The 16,830-nt window shown below is 39.7% G+C and overlaps 1 protein-coding gene across 1 annotated transcript in view; it reads left to right on the top strand.

Moving 5' to 3' along the window:
• DNAH12 (dynein axonemal heavy chain 12) overlaps positions 1 to 16,830 on the top strand; it is a 4,520,724-nt gene that overhangs the window by 1,486,596 nt on the left and 3,017,298 nt on the right. The gene's annotated exons all lie outside the window — the stretch shown is intronic.

Here is a 16,830-nt window from a genome sequence, read left to right as displayed (position 1 = left end):
AAATCCTCTAAAGCTAGCTATGAAAACGGAATTGCAGCAGATAGTAAAGACAACCACAAGGCCTTCTATAGTTATGTAAAGAATCTCCACGGCAATACCCAGATTTGCTCGGAGCTGTAGCACAATGGCATCACCTATACCGAGCCAATAAATATTGCCAATGTACTGGCCGACAGACTCAGTGCCAACTTTACCCTTCTCTCCCCCACCAAAGGACCAATCGCAACACCAGTAGATTGCCAGGCACCCAGTATTACTGCTGCACAGGTTAAGACAGCACTGTCCAGGGCCAAGAATACAGCTTCTATGGGACCTGACAATATCCCTGGCTGTGTTCTCCATGAACTGCAGAGTGAACTGGCACCTCACCTGTGTGCCCTGTTCAGTCACAGCCTCACCTTAGGCTTTGTCCTACTGAATGGCACACTGCTACAGTCATCCCTCCCCACAAAGGAGAAGCAACTACTGACCCTGGGAACTATTGCCCCATTAGCCTGCCAAGTCTGATATGCAAAACTATGGAATGCATCATCATGGACCTAATAAACAAAGATATAGGGAACCTCCAAACTCTGGATCCCACACAGTTTGGTTTTATAAAGGGTAGATCATGCCTGCTTAACCTGGTCGACTTCTTTGAGTAAGTCACCAGAGCTCTGGATGAAGGCAAGGTGGTTCATACAACCTACCTTGATCTGGCCAAGGCCTTTAGTACTATTCCCCACTCGGGAATCATAGAAAAAACTCACTAAGCTAGGCATCGACCCCTGTATCACTAGGTGGGTTGCAAACTGGCTCACAGATAGAACCCACAGTGTGAAAGTAGCTGACTCCAAGTCAGACTGTCGACCAGTCACGAGTGAAGTCCCACAGGGTTTGGTCCTGGGTCCTCTCCTTTTTAGGTGTCTACTTCTCTGAAGTTCAGGCCAACACGAAGGGACTGTGGCTGACAAAGTTCGCAGACAACTGCAAGTTGGGAGCCATAATTAACTCCTCAAGTGATGTTGGCATGCTACAGAAAGGCCTCACTGAGACCAATGATTGGTGTCAGAACCATGCCTTCAAGCTTAGTGCCAAAAAATGTGTCATCATCCCCTTTGGGAAAAACATGGTTCCCATGAATTACCATATCAATAGTAGTCCACTGAACACAGAAGGCGTCATAAGAGATCTGGGAACACAGGTTGACAGCAACCTCTCTTTTGACCACCACATTGCCACTGTGGTCAGAAAGTCCTTCTATGTGGCACATCTCATTTCTAAGGGTTTTGCATCCAGGAAGAAAGAGGTCATTGTCTCTCTCTGCTCTTCCCTCATTAGGCCAATCATCAAGTACAATGCCCCATTTGGCATGTACCTCACTAGACACCTACAACAACTGGAGAGGCTGCAAAAATACCTCACAAAGAGGATCTTAGGCCTTAAACACTTGCCCAACTATTCTCTGTCTCATATCGCCTACTTAGAGGTGATCTCTGCTTGACTTGCAAAGCCATGTCTGACCCAGCTCTGTTAGAAATTATACATCTAAAGAAATCCCAATCCCTCTGGACTACACGCTTCAGAGACCTCATCCTCATCACCACAATCAACAGAACAAGCTGGAGGGACAGGTTCATAACCCAGAGACAGCCTATGTTATGGAATAGACTTCCCATACATGTCAAGCAGAACGCCTCACTGGCCCTCTTCAAGAGAAATCTTGATGAGTGGATGGGAAATAGAAAATTCACCCCAGGGATCACTCCAGTGGCTCTGCTTGACAGAGACACTGGGAACTAAGGTCGGGTGGCACGATGCCAGGGTAATCCTATGGGCTAGGCTTGTAAAGGCTCCAGGGCCATTAGGGTCTATATTAAAAGACCGAATGTTTAGGTGATCGAACACCTAAACATTGATCTTCTAATATCGAAAGCAAAAAATGGCGAGCGGCCGATTTAACACAGGGAAAGATTTCCCTTGGCTGTTCGTCAGAATTTCCTATTTCCCTACTGTTGAGCGATCCCGGAGTTGGTATATTTAGTTAGGGGGGTGGGGGGGGGCACAGCCCCTCACTTAATTTAGATGTAAAGTAATGTTTTTTGTGTTGTGGCCGAGGGATGTGTTTCTCTGGGATGTTCGGCATTGTGCAGTTCGATATTAGAAGATCGATGTTTAGGTGTTCGATCACCTAAACATTCGGTCTTCTAATATAGACCCGGCCATTAGCCTAGTAAACACCTAAGAACCTCTGAACTTATTGTAACATTAGATTCATATTGTCTGATTTTCGTCCATTTAAAATTCTTCCCCTCCCACCCCCTTCCAAATTGTCACCTGTTGATGCTAGACGATTGAGTGGATGTTACTCCCTGTGTACAGTCACACTAGACTGAAATCCCTTTCATCAACTCTTTGAGATCACCAAGTTTATAACTTTCTTTCTAGTAAAGACCTATGTAGTTTTGATCATATATTTCAGACCAGTAGGGGCAAACTTGATCTGAGCATCTGAGCTACAGCCTAGGGAATTAAAGCTCTGGATTCCATAAGCTTTGTGATCGGCACCAAGGTCAGATCCCATAGGATCTGACAAACCCACATGTTCAAAGCAGATAAAAATCAGGCAACATTGATCTAATGTTGTGGTAAGTACATAACTTTTGTTTTCATAACATTGACCTTTAGAGGCTGTAGCCTCCCACTTTCAATTGGCATAAAAGCTCTGAAGGTTTTTTTCTACAGCTTAGCTCAAACTAAATAATAGTGTGGGTGAGTAGAAGGTACCTTTGTATCTTTTATATCTTGTGCAGAATATAACTCAGATAGCCAAGGTTACTGCAAACTGTTCAAACATCTACTTTTATGGTAAATTTACGTACACAACTGTACTTTCCTGTTCAGTATGATGTATTTATAGTAGAGAAGTGTTGTCTTTATTTGACTTGTTTTTTTTAAAGATTCATGCAGAGATGACTTTCACATAGCCTTCTGTCATCTAAAGGCTGTAAAAGTAATCTTAAAGGTACCATAAGCAAACTTTTTTTAACTGACATTTTCTTCATCATTTTTTGTGCTGTATGTGCTTTCCTATTACCTGCCTGGATGATTTAAACATCTCAACGTCAAGCATGAAGTCTTGACACTTGGGCAGTTAAGTTATTGCTTAGTATTATTGTCATTTAACTTCTACAAACTTCTAGTTATTTCGCCTGCAGTTCCTGCAGTCTTGGGCCAACAGGGGATATGGTGCTTTAGTTCACTGGTGTCATTTGAGCTGTGAATGACAGAACAGTGTTAAAGTCATAAATAAGTAACATTAAGAATTTACCTTATATGCCTTTAGTCAGGAACAACACTTTAGGATGTGCAAACAAAAATTTTATTCTTACAGCGCTGGGAGTTAGTCTTCATAATTCTTGATGAAGCATTCTCACTTTATATACAAAAACTGTAATTTTATACATTTTCTTATCAAACTGCTCATGCAATTTCTTGACACTATAATGACTGTGTCCTATAGAAAACTTTTCAAATGTTCTCATCCCTCATGATTTTTGCCTTAGACTTTACATGAACACCTTCCTATACATGATTCACCTGCTTCCAAAGGGTCTTGTTTCTGACCTTGGATGTTTCAAACCTGCTCTAGCAACAATGCACTCTTAGACTGGAGGAGTCAGGCTAAAAAATTCCTTTTTGTATAACTACATGCCTCACCATGCAACAAGTAATATTCTCTCTTATTACATATTAAAAGAATGCAGTTAAAAATAACAGCAATACTGTGGGCTTATGAAGCTCTAGTTTTCCCAGCCCTGCACACAAATTATATTTTCTTTTTAACAATCATATTATAGCATCATTAATAAACTGAAATTAATATACATTTTAATAAGCTGGTCTTGTCCCATAACAGTTTTCTCTCTCTGACACTGTCATTGTCATACCATATAATTATATGTTTATTTTTTTTTTAACTTGATGAAAATAGCCTCAGTGTCATAGTAAACCAAAAAGACTGACAAACTTGTAAAATCCACAAAAGGCGAAAATGAGAATGCGCAGTCACGAAGATAAAATCCCAAACTATTTTATTAGCGCTTTCGGAGTAGATCAGTGCCTCTCCTTCATCAGACAAAGAGCAGACTAATTAAGCAGTTTTTTATAAAAAAAATAACGTGACACCAATAATTCAATGAAATCAATTACACTAAACATTTCTTAAAGGATCCTTAAGACCACTCTTCAATGTAGAAACAAAACGGCAACGCAAATTCATAACAAGTCAGCAACATCGCTAAATGCATTATAATATATATAATATAATAACATATAAAAACTTAATAAACATCAAAAAATAATATAACTGTATTTTGAATATTTTAAAAACAGTGACAATATATTATTGCCATTAAAAACTTTTAAAGTTAAAGCTGTCTTATGTATCATCATATGTATACTATAATATTATTAATCGGAAACCTCATAAACTAAGTCGCAACCAAAGAATAACTCAAACACCCAAAAGGGTAAAAATTAACACAGAGTATGATGCATAAATGTAATAAATATGGCATCTAAGAGACCATTTAAGGGGAACATATAATAAGAGTAGCATGCCCTCACAGTATTATTTTAAGAAAAACACCCATATGTCAAAATCGACGTCTTGGCTTTAATGGCACATAAGATTTTGTTTGGGTGTTTCTCAAAATAATACTGTGAGGGCATGTTACTCGTATTATAGCACAGTTTGTTAGCTTTTAATATTTAATTAATAGCTAGCTATGCTTTGAATTAGTAGGTACATTTATATTTAACACTCTAGCTGGGCAAAGTACTTTATCTAATGTTATTCAGGCTGGGCAAAGGTTAAGTCCCCAGCAGAATGCTAATGGTAATCGAGGGAACAACTTCCAAAACGTAGAAATAAGTTCCTCACAGCTCCAAGCATCTCCTTCTGATGGCCAGAGATTACACTTTTCTCGCTTGTCAAAAGCTGGGAATTTCCAAATAATTTAAAAAAGTTCTGTTGTGTCGCTTCTTACACTACTACCTACTAAGCATAATAAAAATCTCAATACAATAAACTACAAGGCAAGGCTAACACACAGACAAATTGTCATTCATTGGCCTCATTGGTATCACCTTCTCAAACAACAACAGAATCAAAGCCAGTTTAGTCCTAAAGGTAAAGAATGCAGCGCCATACCTCTGCTTCCATCCTTCAGATACCACATGATCCTTCAGTGGATGCTTTTTACTCAATGGTCATACCACACCATTGTGTCTCACCCCATTGTCTGTGATCAGCATAAAGCATAAAAGCATCTCTCTGTGCTCCCAGCTTCGGGAAGAAGCATTGTGGGATATAAGGGGAGCCTGCGAGTGGGAACCAACTCACTCTTTTTTAGAGAGTGAACGAGCCAGGAGCGGTTGGGCTCCATCAGCAAAGAAGAAGCAAGAAAGAAGACTTTTCCAACAATTGGGAACTTTTGAACAATAATAATTTTTTTGGTAATGAAACTACTGGAGGAAATTCCCAGGAGCAGGACTTAGCAGTGAATAACATTACTTGTTTAATAAATGACTTTGACCATAAATTGTTTTGGTGCAAAAAGCTACAATTAGAAACAGCTTATTTGCAGGAATGTTTGGACAAGAAACTTATTCCTAAGGGTCGGCGACAATGGCGTTATCCAGTAGGTTTGATAGAAGGGTCACAATTTCATTGTGAACTTTTAAATTTATTTGATAAGCAGGGATTTGAATTTATAACTTTGCTTATTAATCAGTATATATCTGAGGTTGATATTTTAAAAGGGGAACTTGAACTACTTGAGCACAGCATTAAAACTGACTGTGAATTCCCTCACTACAAATACGAGTATGCTCGCGTTTTTACCAGCATTGAAGCCACTATGGCAAAAATGCTGGGTATCAAAAAGAAAGAGATTGCAAGAGACACGCATGAATATGTCAATAACAAAGCATATCCTCGTCCACCTTCCACTTCACTGTCTACTATATCTAACAAGGCCCCCCTAGGATTTAGTGACACTACACAAGAGGATGCTGATAGTCCCCATAACGGAGAATCTGATACTTACATCAGAGAAGCACAGCCTCTCCGTCGCAGTGAGAGACTAAATAACAATAATAATAACAATGCCCATAGCAGTAACCTTCACTCCCAACAACAAGATGTTCCCAACAATAACAGCCGGCCCAGTACAAGTCATCAACAGGGTTTTCCAAGGAATCGGAACGGTCAACATGCAAATTCGAAGATGAACAGGAATCAAGGGAACATGAGGAACAGGAGGAATCAATGCAGGAGATGAATCAACATCATTTTGATGACCCCCGAATAATTTTTAGTACTGGAGGGGATTTTAAAATTTACAATTGCACCATTTTAAATGTAACTCAATAAATGGTGGATTTTTTCTCCAAAGGCCTGTCCTTTGTTCCCGATACTAACATGGATCTTGTCAAGACTATAATTGACTTGAAACTGTTCGTTCGTAAATTGAATTTGAATGCCCTTATGGGAGGGAAGTCTATCCTTACTACCTCCCTTAGGGTTTCAAGCCTTTTTAATCCACCACTACATCCCAATTTAAATACTTTTGAAAAGATGTGTGAGATTGATTTAAGGGCTATTGTCACCAATAACGTTTCTAATAAGTATTCTAATACTAACATCACTAGAGATCAACGCGACTTTATGAACTTGTTACGTGAATGCAATATAAGGGTGATGAAACCTGATAAAGGGGGTGGGCTGTTTTTTATGGATCAGAACATCTATGTTGAAAACATGAAAATACATCTTACCACTAGGGCATACGTAGTAGCTAGTGTGAGTGAGGTAAACACGGCTTATAAAAGAATTAAGTCGATATTGGATGATCTTTTTCTGGAAGGGACTATTGACATTAACCTACATCAGTACTTGACTATGATAGCTCCTAGATTACTGGCTTTATTCGGCACACCCAAGATCCACAAGAGAATTAAGGACCCTCCCTTTAGACCCATTGTTGATGGGCACGGTTCCATAACATATGGGTGTGCCAAGTATATTGATAGTGTTTTAAGGCCATTAATCGAACAAGAGTCCCACATTTGCAAGGACTCCTGGAACTTTCTGAATGACATAAATAAAATTCTTTTTCATCAAGACTATTGGTTCCTCACAGTTGATGTGAGGGACCTATATACTGTTATACCTCAGAGCTTAGGTCTGGAATGGATAAGAGAATTTATGTCATGTAGGCAGATTGATAACATCATTTACTTGGTTGAAACCCTCTTGGAGATAGTATTAACTAATAACTACATGGTCTTTGATGGACAAATATATCTCCAGAAAACAGGGGTGGCAATGGGGTCACCCTGTGGAGGGAGTTTTGCCAATTGCATAATGGCACATTGGAAGAAAACCCTACAATTTAATAGTGCCTTATTTCAGAACAATGTCGCTTGGTACACTCGTTACCAAGATGACATGTTCTTGATTGGGAAAGGGCCTAGTGTCCTAGTCCTGAGTTTTATTACTAGTATTTCCCTTATGACTGACTTCTTTGACTTTACTTTCTCCTTACAGGAGAGTAACATCAATTTTTTGGATATTCATTTGGTTAAGGACGTGGCTCACTCTAGGTATAAAAGTACCATATATAGAAAACCCACCTATTCCAACTCTTTCCTGCATTTTACTAGCTGTCACCCTTACCATCAGAAAAAAGCTGTAGTGAAGGGACAGATGGTAAGGGCAGCTTGGATGGTCTCTGACTAGACTGATTTTGTAGAAGAATGTGCACATTTGGGGTCCATCTTTACCAATAGAGGCTATCCTATGATAGCTAACATTACTTCTGAAGTCACCCACAAGCGCCAAATAGGTTATTTCAAACCACTTTTGTCAAACAATAACAATCAAATTGTGGAAAAGATAGGCAATCAACATCATTCTATGACTAAGTATAGTGAACAAATGTTTAAGATCAGTTTTTTGTGCACTTATTGTTTGGATCACCTAAAAATAAGGGAGATGCTTAACAAAAATTGGGCTCTTATTATGGAAGATAGTCATTTATTTAGTTTATTTGCAGTAAAACCTAAAATCACGTATCGAAAAGCAGCGAACATCAAAGTAATTCTTGAAAGTAAGAACTATGTAACTTATAGGAAGAACTATGGCATGTCTCGATGTGGGGCATGCCAACAGTGTAGGTATGTAAGTTTAGATGCTAGGGTTAAGATAAGAGAAAAGATATATAAAATCAATGGCAGGTATAATTGTGAGACCAAAGCGGTGGTATATTCAGCCTGTTGCAAAAAATACGCTGCTTTTTATATAGGAAAAACTGAAAGGAAACTTAAGCAGCGCATTTACGAACATCAATATGCCATCAATAAGAAAGATACAACTAACGCCCTAGCTAGGCATGTTATAGATTTTCCTGAACATAATTTTAAATTTGCTATATTAAAACATATAAGTACTGATTTAAGAGGGGGACCTTGGCAGTTACAATTTGAAATGGAAGAAGTCTTTTGGCAGATTAGAACTGCAGCTTATATTCATCCAGGACTTAATGAATATGCCTCCGTGAGAAGCATTCTTAAATATCTTGTCCTACGTCGTCAGTTTTTTTATGTCAAAATCGACGTCTTGACTTTAATGGCACATAAGATGTTGTTTGGGTGTTTTTCTTAAAATAATACTGTGAGGGCATGTTACTCGTATTATAGCACAGTTTGTTAGCTTTTAATATTTAATTAATAGCTAGCTATGCTTTGAATTAGTGGGTACATTTATATTTATATGTTCCCCTTAAATGGTCTCTTAGATGCCATATTTATTACATTTGTGCATCATACTCTGTGTTAATTTTTACCCTTTTGGGTGTTTGAGTTATTTGCTGGTTGCAACTTAGTTTATGAGGTTTCCGATTAATAATATTATAGTATACATATGATGATATATGAGACAGCTTTAACCTTAAAAGTATTTAATGGCAATAATATATTGTCACTGTTTTTAAAATATTCAAAATGCAGTTATATTATTTTTTGATGTTTATTAAGTTTTTATATTTTATTATATTATATATATTATAATGCATTTAGCGATGTTGCTGACTTGTTATGAATTTGCGTTGCCATTTTGTTTCTACATTGAAGAGTGGTCTTAAGGATCCTTTAAGAAATGTTTAGTGTAATTGATTTCATTGAATTATTGGTGTCACGTTATTTTTTTTATAAAAAGCTGCTTAATTAGTCTGTTCTTTGTCTGATGAAGGAGAGGCACTGATCTACTCCGAAAGCGCTAATAAAATAGGGATTTTATCTTTGTGACTGCGCATTCTCATTTTCGCCTTTTGTGGATTTTTCAGCGTCATAGTAGTCATCATCATTTTTTGTCAAAATAGATTTGTCATTGATTTGTGCATGCAGTGGCATTTCATGTGCAGGTGAGGTTAAACATCTTGTAATCACATCCTTTAGAATAGAAAATGTTAAAATTATTACAAATATAATAAAAAGTGAAATGACAATACCCTGGATTATGCTAGTTCCCAGGTTACGAAAAATACTGCCCAGCCATCCAAAAAGTGTCCAAGTTTTGGATGTGTTGTTCAACTCTTTGGCCCTTTGTTCCATGAAGTTTGCCAGTTTTTTTTTATTCATCATGATAGTCACTAATATATGAACAGCAACGGGTCCCTATGAGGGCACATGACCCCCCTTTTGCAGCAAGCATTATATGAAGTGCTATTTGATTCTGTAACACCACAGTTCACATTTCAGTCATTTTTCGATTTGCCATTCTGATGTCATGTGAAGTTTCATTGGCCACCTCCTGTAGAATTTGGGCAAGTATGGTGATTTCAAGCATTGTCCTTTGCACTCCATACCCAGGATTAAATATTGAAAATACTTGTGGATTGCTCACTTATTTTTCAGTCTACCTGCTGGTGGGTGTTTGAAATGTTAAATAGCAGGAGTAATATAGCCTACAAAGCAACATTCAGACCAGTCTGTAGGCAACCAGGAGTAGGCACGATTACCACAGATGTAGTAACAGTCACTTATCATACCCATGCCATGCCCCCAGTCATAGCTTTTTAAGTGCAAAGAGTCTAACAAACTTTAATGCCTGGTGTCATTACATTTGCTTTTTTCTACTGGTACAGTCCCATTTCTGGCATAACATGTGTCTCCATGTTGTGTAGTTGCAAGTTGAGGAGGCACAACCTTTGAAAAATCAGTTACATTACGCCAGGTTAAGCTGATGTCATTAAGGTCCTTTTCAAATAACACCTGTGATGCAGGGATGGGAATCATGGGAATCCCTGCCTTGGAATGATGAGGTATATGTGAACATATCCAGCAGGAAACTGTTTTCTCTCTACCAGTTTATAGAAGGGAACAGCAGCAGACACAAAGAAAAGTACCTGTTGTCACTGAATTCATTATGGACTGCTACTGAAGTTGACCTTCTTACTGGGCAGATGATTTATCTGTCACACCTCGATCTCCCTCTGTTGGCTGCGATGATTCATCTGGGGTCCCCACACAACAGGTCTTCTTGCAATGAGATGAATGTATTCACATTGGTAGTCCTGCACAGCGAACTGCAGTCATTAGCAGGACCTGAAAAGGCCCCTTCAGACTGAGGCAGGTTTTCCTCTGGAATTTTTTTTTTTATGTAGACCCAATAAGCTGGTTGTAGTTGATGACAGAGTTGGTTAGGAGGCTTTGGTAATGTTGCTTTTACTGTTTGAGGATATTGCTGCAAAATTTTGAGGAGTCTCCTACAATAACAAATCCGAGCATAATCTGACAAAGTTAAATCAGTATTTTCCACTTGAGGGGTAGCTGGAAGGGCCATGGGTCTTTTCATTAATATCTCATATGGACTCAATTTCCTGGTGGCATTCAGTGAGGCTCTCATACTCATTTATGCTAAGGGAAGGGCTTTGGGCCACTTTAAGTGGGTTTTAGCACAAATCTTCAAAATTTTATTTTTAAGGGTCCTGTTTACCCTTTCCACTAATCCAGATGACTGGGGATGGTTGGGACAGTGAAGACTCAACTTAGTATTAAAAGCTTTGCATAACTCTTTAAACAGATTATTATTAAAATGAGTTTTCTGGTCACTGTTAACAATGCTGAGTATACCGAATTTCGGTATATAATCAGATAATTTTTTAATAACTGTAACTGCATCAGCTTTACGACATGGGTAAGCTTTCACCTATGCTGAGAACATACACACTACCACCAAAATAAATTAGTCTTAGGCATCTGGATGAAATCCAGCTGTATATTAACAAAAGGTCCCTAGGGTGTAGGTAAACATGCATGTTTGCTTATGTTATATTCCAAACAAATACTACAATTTTGTACATACTGAAGTATTAAAGAGGAGACATTAGAGGTATACCAACTTTGGGTAATTTGATTAAATAAAGCTGTCTTACCTGTATAGGCCGGTAGATGATATGCCCTTACTAAGTAAGGTAGCAAAGAGGCAGGCGCCACCAGCTGGTCGTCCGGATTTCGCCATATGCCATCAGAGGATTTTCTACATCCATCCTTGAGCCACCTCAGAACACGTACTATTCTCTCTTATTACATACTAAAAGAAAGTAGTTAAAAATACTATGGGCTTATGTAGCTGTATTATTCCCAGCCCTGCATACAAATTAGATTTGCTTTTTAACAATCATATTATAGCATCATTAATAAACTGAAACTAATATACATTTTAATAAGCTGGTCTTGCCCCATAACAACAGTTAGTACATTACTCAACTTCTCCTAATTTTTCTTAAGCAAACCTCACAAAGAAAGTATTGTAAATATACTCTGTCTGATCTGGATAATTTTTTACATGATAATCAGTGCACTTAAAGGACATAGATCAGGGAGGTGTCTTATATACCAAATAGTATATTAGAAAAACTCTCCCATCTGTAACAGTACTAGGTACTGTATAATCTCCCCTCACATTTTCTCCTCCCAGTGCTCTACCTGCACTGGACCTGCCTGACAGCTCCTCTACCATCCTAAGGATGCCTGTCTCATTTGTCTTGTTGAAGGCATGGGACAAGCATTCTTAGGCTGGTTAAGAATGCTTGGACCTATTGATTCCTGCCTATGGAGTAAAATGAGCCTCTTTGTTCACCTTTTGGTGAGAGTTGGGTAGTAAGTATGAGACCAGATTCAAGGCCAGTGGACTAGCCTTCCCTTCCCTTAGAGCTTCAAATCCTTTTAGCAGCTTCTTGGAGCTCTGCAGTACTTTTCTACTTTGGGAAAGTGTGTGCGCCTCCACACAAAATATATTTCCTGGGCTGATGCAGGCCACCATTTGGCAAAACACATGCAGAAAGCTCATACCTGTCAGCCTGTTATAACAAGAAATCTGGACAAAACAATAAATAATGAGGGGGCAAAGGCCCAAAAATAGGTACAGTTTTTAAGTATTGCTCTTACAAACATACAAAGTAGATAGAACAACAGGTTTTGCATTAGTATGAATTTCCTGAAGAGTATGAAGTCTGAAACTCAAATGACTGTCATTATTTTCTGACTTCAGCCCTCAATGATTTGCCAGAAAACCACACTTTTATGAGAAGTAAACAAAAAATATAAGGCAAAAATCTGGACATTCTGTGAAAATCTGTACAGCTGAGAGGTATGACTGAAAGCTTATGTTCTGCAGGTGTAATACAAAGTGCTTCCACTAGGTGTCACCCAAATAATAAGCCAGAGCCTTCTCCCTCCCTCAGGATTGTTAAACTAGCAACAGCTGCTCTCTCCCATTCTCCTTAGCCTATCCCCTTCAGTTCCTTTGTGCTAATCCAACATGTGTCGTATTCATATAGGTCACAGTCAAGACTCCACCCCTTGCATTTTTTGAGTCAAAAAATTGTGTTTGAGGATTAAGGATATTTGTTCAATATGGTTTGCAAAACTAGTTCTGATTAGACCTGATATCTTCTTCTTTCGGCTTTTTCCCAGTTAGGGGTCGCCACAGCGGATCACCTGTCCGCTCATGATTGGCAGTGGAGTTTTACAGTGCCGAGGTGCCAGCCCAGCGCCCAACCTGCCACAGAAGGCACACGCATGCACACACACACCTAGGGCCAGTTTGGAGTGTCCAATCCACCTACAGCATGTCTTTGGGATGTGGGAGGAAACTGGAGCACCCAGAGGAAACCCTCGCGACCACAGGGAGGACATGCAGACTCCGCACAGAAGGCACCCCAGCCAAGAATTGAACCAGAGGACCTCTTGCTGTGAGGAGGAAATGCTAACCGCTGCACCACCGTGGCCCTTGATTAGACCTGATATAAAAGTTTAAAATAGTGTGCATAATAGTTACTATAGCACTTGTATAAGTAGGAAATTGAGGTTCTGTGGCAAACTAGTCTTTCAGTTCTGGAATCTTTGCATGTTAAAGCCTTGTTTAAAGATGCGAATTGGCAAACTTAAAGGCATTAGAAATGTAGTTTAAATTGGTTTGAGTTAAATATTTTTTTCAGTATTTCAAAGCAAGATGTTTAACAAAGTAAAATCTTCAGGGTCACTGAAGTACATTTCTTGGGGAAAAAAATTAAATTCTATTTTCATGAGATGAAACTCAAGAATTATAACCATGATTTTCAAGTGTAATTTTGATCTTTACCTTGATTTCATTATAACTGTCTAGTGTATCTCTATACACTGCAAAGTAAAACAGCTTTTGTTTACAGAGTATTCAGTAAAGTAAGCTTACAGCATTATAGGTAACAAATATGAGCAGAAATATAGGTTGTGGTGAATGAATGATCAGGACTAAAATGCCAAACTTCACGAAAGTTGTGTGCTTTTCTAATACTCATCCAAAAATTGAGACTTACTGGTATTGTTACTAGAAAAATGGAAAATTAGAGTCCCTGAAATCTTGTTCCGTAAGGCATTATTACAGGATGCATAGAGATGTATGTTTACCTGCCTTGGATAGTATATGTCAGGCATTTTGAAGCTCTAGGGTATTCTGATGCATTAAGCCCATGAATTATAGCACATACTAGACAGAATAAAGTCTGAGTAGAAACCCAGCTATCCCTTTTTATATGCCATCATTTTATTACTCATATCATAGGATCATAGGAGGTTATTGGGGTTTTGGCCTTCAGGCCCTTATTAGTCTAGCCAAGAGTTTAGCCTATATTTAGACAAATCAGCACCTGATGCCCCTGTCCAGCAGGGACACGGGTGGAATCCCAAGGGTATATTTTCTGTTTCCCATCCGGTTATCCAGGTTGTGCTTAAAAAGGGGTAAAGAGTTACTCTGCTTGATGTGGAGAGGGAGTCTATTCCATAGATGGGAGAGTCTTTGGGACACAAATCTCCCACCAACAAGTCTTGTTGATGTCACAGGCCAGGTTGAGGCCGGGTATGCTGGTTACTTGAGTGGAGCTTGACTTGCAGTCCCATCAAGGTGAGGTCCGTGAATGCCTTGTATGCCAGACAGAGTTCACCTCTGAGGAGTCTGTATGAAACTGAGTAGAGAGATAGGGCTTTTAGCCTATCTGTGTATGGTAGATGTTTGAAGACCTGGATTCTCTAGGTGAGAAACCTCTGTGGTCTCTCCAGCTGCTGCATGTGATTTGTGAGGTACTTGCCGAAAAGGGAGTTGTACTCAATAATGGGCCTTATAAGGGAAGAATACAGGGATGTTATGACCTCCTTGCCCCTGGATGAGATACCCTTACTTATAAGGTGGGCCATGTAGAAGGCTTTCCGTACAACGGAAGCAACATGGTGGTCAAAAGTCAGGTTGCTATCAACCTAGGTGCCCAAATCCCTCACGACTGATTGCGTTCTTAAGACATTGTTATTAATGTGATAATTTGTGGGGAAGTCACTCTCCCCAAAGGGGATGATGATGCATTTTTTGGTATTCAGTTTGAGGCCTTGTTTCTGGCATCAGTCATTTGTCTGAGTGAGACCCTCTTGGAGGATGTCCACAGCACCCAGCTTGCACTCATCTGCAAACTTGGTCATCCATAGCCCACTGGTTTTGGCCTGCACCTCAGAGGAGTATATCCCAAATAACAGAGGCCCCAAGACTGAACCCTGGGGTATGCCGCTTGTTACTAGTCTACTGCTTGAGGTGGCTTCCCCTATTTTGACTACATGGGTTCTATCAGTGAGTCACTTTGCTACCCATCTGGTAACATATGGATTGATGCCTAGTTGAGAGAGTTTATGTATTATGCCCAAGTGGAGAATAGTGTCAAACGCTTTAGCCAGGTCAGGGTAAGTGGTGTGCGCCATCTTCCCCTCGTCCATGGCTTTAGTGACTGTCTCAAAGAAGTCGACCAAATTTAGCAGACATGACCTCCCCTTGATGAAGCCAAACTGTGTGGGATCAAGTGTTTGGAGGTTGCCAATGTCCTTGTTAATGAGGTCCACAATAATCCATTCCATGGGCTTGCAGATTAGGCTAGTTACGCTGATGGGTCTATAATTTCCTGGATTGGTGGACGTTCCACGTTTGTGTAAAGGGATGACAGTGGCTGTCCTACACTCAGCTGGGATGAAGCCAGTACTCAGGCTTTGGTTGAATAGGGTGCCTAATGGTGCTGCAAGTTCCTGCCTGAGTTCATGTAGGATGCAGCCTGGGATGTTATCGGGTCCAATGGAGGCTGTAATTGTTGCTCTTTGAGAGGGCAGTGATGACCTGTTCCCTAGATATAAGGGGATGGGAGGAGGTACTGGGGATGTCCTGATTTATTGATGGGGGGGGGGTGCAGAGGGGTAAAGTTTTTGCTGAATCTGTCAGCCAGCAAGTTTGCGATATCTATGGCATTTGTATATGTGGTGTCCTTGACCACCAGTTCTGAACAGATCTGGGTGCTTCCTTTGAGGGTGCGGACATATGTGAAGAAGGCCTTATGATTGTCTCTAGTAGATGTGGCCAATATGGACTCGAAGTTTGCTTTGGAGGATTTCATTAGTGCTCTTATTTGCTTGTTCAGGTTAAGGAGACATTGCTTCCAATTGGGCACCTGCTCCTTCTTGGTACTGGACAGCAATTTTTTCCATTTGTTATAGGATTTATTTATTGCATATGTCCACCAGACAGGTTTAGTCTTCCTTGCGGAGGATGATTTAGTCCTGTCGGGTATTCCTGATTCCATGCATCTATATAAATGCTCGTATAGTGCTTTAGTGTAGTTCTGGATATTGGTGCCAGTTCCTACAGAGGGGGAGGGGGGCTGTGAAGCTGTTTATACCATCCCTCCGGAGGCTGTAATCAGCTTTTTGAGAAGTTTTTATGTCTGATCCAAGCTAGAAAGGGGTTGGGGGGATGGTGACTTTGAAAGTGACCCCTTTGTTATCAGATCTTACCAGGGAGGATGATACTATAGGGATGCTGCAGTGGTTACTCATGTTGGTTAATACCAAGTCCAATATATTATCACCTCTTGTGGGGGTATCAACTAGCTGTTCCAAGGCATTTGCATTGACAAAATCAAGGAATCTCTGGGCATTTGTGTTCTGGCATGAGTAGTTCATCCATTCTATGTTTGGGAAGTTAAAGTTGCTCAGGATCAGGGTAAAGGATTAAATCTTGATAGATTCGAACAGGTCCAAATAGGTGGATTGGGCATCTTTAGTCAGATTTGGGGGCTGATAGCTAGCTATGATATGTATAGGGGTCAGCAGGTAAACATAACATTTGTGTGTAACCCAGTCTTGAAAACAAATTATAATTAAATGATTCAATAACTGTAAATGTGACAGGTACACCCTCAGTAAAAACATTCATAGGTG

The sequence above is a fragment of the Protopterus annectens genome, chromosome 7.part1, assembly GCF_019279795.1.
Source record: "Protopterus annectens isolate FY-2018-M chromosome 7.part1, PAN1.0, whole genome shotgun sequence".
NCBI lineage: Eukaryota > Metazoa > Chordata > Ceratodontiformes > Protopteridae > Protopterus > Protopterus annectens.
This window is presented reverse-complemented; position numbering and strand designations above follow the sequence as displayed.